The sequence below is a fragment of the Zingiber officinale genome, chromosome 2B (genome assembly GCF_018446385.1).
Source record: "Zingiber officinale cultivar Zhangliang chromosome 2B, Zo_v1.1, whole genome shotgun sequence".
Classification (NCBI taxonomy): domain Eukaryota; kingdom Viridiplantae; phylum Streptophyta; class Magnoliopsida; order Zingiberales; family Zingiberaceae; genus Zingiber; species Zingiber officinale.
The window spans coordinates 154,187,534-154,192,674 of NC_055989.1; positions in this window are offsets into that span (position 1 = coordinate 154,187,534).

The window sequence follows — 5,141 nt, forward strand, 5'->3', positions numbered from 1 at the left end:
ATTATCAAATTATCATTCCCTCCACTTACGACAGGTCACATGAACCACCAGTTTGCTTCCTACCCTTCTTTAAAGACTAGTTTAGCGTGGGCCTTCGATTCCCCGTCCATCCCCTCTTTTCTGCTATAGTAAATCAATTAGTGTCAAACTCCTTTAGGTTGATGTACGGGGTAGTAGTTCTCATCCACCTGCATGGCATTCCCTTAACGCCTCGGGTCTTTCACTACTTCTATTACCCTAAATTGTCTGAGCCGAGAACCTTCTTGTTCTAAGCCCGAGTGGGCTTGGTTTTCTTTGATAAAATACCGACCTCGAATAAATATTGGAGGGAATATTATTTCTTTGCTCGTCTTCCTGAGCGGCCTGATTTCCCGACCGACTGGTAGATGAAAGTGATGAATCCTCTTTCACTCGGGAGGTACCGCAGTCAATCCAACTATCTCCAAGCAGCCTCAAGTTTGGCTGGTTAGAAATATCACATCGACAGACTACTATTGGAGGGTGTCCTATACATGTTCGGCCTGAGCCAAATCCGAATGCGGCTGCCTTCCAGCTTAGGTATGCTCTTTCTTCTCCTCATCTTTAAATCTAATTGATTTTTCTTCCTTTTTTGCATCTCACATCATGTTGAGGACATGTCTGGCTGGCAAGAGCTAGCTTACGGATGCATAAAATCAATGCAGCGGACGTGCCCGAGTTGGAGAGTCGCGGCCTAACACCGGTCACCCACTCAGACAATCAGCTTAGCGAGGCAGGTGAGACTACTGTGTCGACCAGCGAGGGTGGAGCAAGTCAGACAGGAGTTAGCAGAGCCGCGACTGCTACAGATGACTTGCATCCCAAACGGTCTCTCATGCTGCCGATCGCGGTGGCCTTAGAGTCAGCTACCTCCGATGAGCCTCTAAAATGATGCAAGAGGCACAGCGGGGAAGCTTCCTCCCACTCTCTCACTTCCGCGCGCCCTGTAGACTCCTACTCAGGCCTACTCACAGCTACCCTCCGAATGGGGTGAGACACCAACATCTACTCTTCCCGAGCAAGGAGCCACGGTGCTCCATACTTCACTATCATTCAATCGGACTCCTTCACTGTCCGAGCTTCTGTCGGGGGGGGGGGGGGGGGGGGGGAATTTGTGCACCTCTGATCGCCTACATGCCACCTCAATCCTCACCGACAGCACAAGTATCCATTATTTGGCCATCCCGACGTCCAAATTCACGAGCAAGGCGACTTCTGCGCTTTCTGGTTCGAGAGCCCAGAGGCAGATAACAGTCATTATCCACCTGCCCATCGATGAATGGCACTGTCCGGACGACATAGTGTCCCATATCCCCGAGCACCAGATTCAGATTCAAGGGTTGCTACCACAAGTATGAGCCGATGCCAAGGCCCGCTCGACGGTCATCTCCGGGGGAGCTTACGAACAATCATACCCAGATGACCAGTGGGGTATGTATATTACCTTTTTATTTACTTCTTTCTGCCCTCTCGGCACTTACAATCTTATTGCTTCTATAGTATTGGGTCGAGAGCCTGGCCATGTGCCAAAGGCTAGCGTTTTTGGAGCACGAAGTCCAATAGCTATAGGAGGAAAGAAACAAGAGTGTCGAGCAAGCTTCACAACTAGCGAGGCTCAACCAACAAGCCAGCTCCTTTGAGTCAAAGATCAATTCGGCCAATGCCAGGAAGCTCCGAGTTATTGAGGACTTAGAGATCAAGAACAAAGAGGCTCGGGTCCTGGCTCAGAACCTAAAGGATGCTGAGGCAGCTCTGGGTGCCTAACGGGAGAGCCGATCGACTGAGAATCAGCGGTGCAAGTCCAGCTTAACCCCAAGGACGCTGAGCTGCAACTATGAAGACCGAGCTAGAGGCCTCCCGAATGGCCTTGAATGTTAGTTTATTAAATCGCAGAGCCTAGCCGGTTCGAGGTTTTGAAGCGGGACTATCTCTGCTCGGACCCCTTCAATGACCGACTCACAGATAGGGCGCTCCGCCTCTTCAACCTCGCCATTAATGGGGCCTTCGACCAGTTGAAGGGAGGCGGCTATATCCCAACCGCATAGACCAGCAAGGTCATCAGTCGGGATAAGATATCTTCTGCTACCTTGTAAAAAAATTTCTAAGTGTTAATGCATGGTCGCTCGTTCGGCGCATCTTTGTTTAATTGATTTTTACAATGTTCCGTCACGCATCGTCGTTTGGTGTTTCTTCCATTTCTTGTATTTTTCACTTGTTAATGAACGCTTTGCCACTCGGCTCAAGTGGGACTATGAACCACTTATTGTCTTGCGAAAATTTTGAAGTATGGTTCCCTACCCTCCCGAACGTCGATGTAACTGGCCGTAGACTTTTTCTAGGCTTATATATTCGTCGATCGGCTATATTTATCATAGACTTGATTTTAGAGATTGGTCGTCATTCGTCGTAGACTTGGATTTATAGCTACCGCTCGGCTATTAACAAAGACTTGGGTTTATAGTCGCCGATCGACTGTTAAAAGCATAGATAGGAGTTTATAGTCGTCGCTCGATTGTTGAAGGTGTAGACAGGGGTTTATAGTCGCCGCTCAATTATTGAAGGCGTAGACAAGGGTTTATAGTTGCCGCTCGATTGTTGGTGAAGATAAGCTTTTATAATCGTCGTTCGACTGTTGTAGGCGTAGACAGGGGTTTATAGTCGTCGCTCAACTATTGAAGGCATAGACAGGGGTTTATAGTCACTGCTCAAATATTGGTGAAGACAAGGGTTTATAGTCGTCGCTCGACTATTGAAGGCGTAGACAAGGGTTTATAATCGTCGCTCGACTATTATTGAAGATAAGGGTTTATAGTCACCGCTCAACTATTGGTGAAGACAAGGGTTTATAGTCGCCGCTCGACTATTGCAGGCGTAGATAGGGATTTATAGTCGCCGCTCAACTGTTGGTGAAGACAAGGGTTTATAGTCATCACTCGACTTTTAACTCGGCTGGTCGACTCAAAAGTCTGGGACACTTGTGAATTTTATTCAATGCTCACCCGTATTTCAGGACATACGTTGACATAATTTCATCTAGATTTAACCACACACCTCTCACTTGGCCCTATAAGGCTGGAGGTGGTTAGTGCTCCAAGGTCGTTCGAGCCTTCTCCCATTCTCATCCTACAGGTAATAAGCTCGGAGCTTCTGAATTACTTTGTAAGGTCCTCCCTATGGGGCTTCTAGCTTGGTAACGTCGCCGACTAGCTTCGCCCGTTTCCACACCAAGTCGCCGACCTGAAATGACCTTCGGATTACCTTCTGGTTGTAGTTCTGTTTCATGTGCTGCCTGTACGCCATCAACCGGACGATGGATTTATCCTGCGCCTCATCCACCAGGTCGAGCTCCATGCGTCTCCGTTCAACATTCCCATCGTGTAGACTGCACCCGATTGGATTCTGTTCCGACCACCACTGGAACCATCACTTCACCTCCATACATCAGATAGAACGATGTGATGTCAATCACGCCTCTCAGTGTGGTGCAATGGGCCCAAAGTACGCTAGGGAGTTCATCGACCCAATTGGCTCCTGCATGGTCGAGCCAAGTTCGTAAACCTCTGAGGATTTCCTGGTTGGTGACTTTCGCTTGGCCGTTGCTTTGGGGGTAGGCCACTGAAGTGAAAGTTTGCGTAATGCCATAGATTCCGCGCCACTCCTTGAGCTTCCGTCAAGTGAATTGTCTTTCATTGTCTGAGATGAGATGGCAAGGGATGTCGAACCGACACAGAATATTGTGTATGAACTTGATGACCATATGCTCTGTTATCTTGGCTAGCGGCTTGGCTTCCACCCACTTTGAAAAATAATCCACCGCGATAAGTAGGAATCTTTGTTGACCAGTAGCTATTGGAAATTGTCCAACGATGTTTATGCCCCATTGATCGAATAGACATGACACCGTGGATGCTTTCATCTCTTCGGTGGGTCAATGCAAAATGTTATGATACCTTTGGCACAACAAGCAAGTAGTCATTGTCCGAGCGACATCATCTTGCAACGTGGGCCAAAAGTATCCTGCCAATAGGATCTTCCGGGCTAGTGACATGCCGCCTGGGTGACTTCCACAGGAGCCTTGATGCACCTCTAGCAGGATGTATTTAATGTCTCTTGATGTAACACACTTGAGCAGAGGCCTTGAGAAAGCTCTTTTATATAGCTGATCTCCAATTAGGGTGAACCACCCGATCCTCTTTCTCAACAAGCGGGCTTCCTCCTGATCGGCTGGTGTGACGCTCGATCGGAGGAACTCTATCAGTGCTGTCCTTCAATCGCTTGGGAAGGTCATTCCATCCATCCTGTCGATGTGCGCCACTAATGAGACTTGTTTGATCGGCTGATATATCATGACCGGCGATAACGAACTGGCTAACTTAGCCAGCTCGTCCACGACCTGGTTGTCCAATCGAGGAATCTTATGGATGACCACTTCTTGAAAACCAGCCTTCAACTTCTCGAAGGCTTTGGCATACAACCTGAGTCACGCGTTGCTTATCTCGAATGTGCCTAATAGCTGCTGCGTGGCTAGCTGAGAATCCGAGTGGATGGGCACTCTTGTGACTCCTACATGCCAAACTGCCTGTAAGCCGACTATCAAGGCCTCATACTCAACTTCGTTATTTGTAGCCCGATAGTCCAGCTGCACGAACAACTGCATCCTGTCCTCTCGAAGCGAGATCAAGAGGATTGTCGATCCCGCTACCTTATCAAGTGGATGAACCGTCTACATATATTTTCGAAGTCGCATCCGACTCGGCATTTTTGACTTCTGTGACAAAGTCAGCTAAGTCCTAAGCCTTGATCGCCGTTCACGGCTGGTATTGTATGTCAAACTCGCTCAGCTTGATGGTCCATTTGATCAACCGCTTGGATGCCTCTAGGTTAAGGAGTCCGCCTCTAGGTTGAGGACTCTTCCCAATGAGCTGTTGGTTATCACTACGATCCAATGTGATAGGAAATACGGATGAAGTCTCCGAGCGACGAGCACTAGTGTGTATGCCAATTTTTCAATGTTGGTGTAGCGGGACTATGCATCTTTTAATATATGACTTAGAAAATACACAGGTTGTTGCTCAAAGCCGTTATGGTGCACGAACGCCAAGCCAACCGTATAATCCATGGAT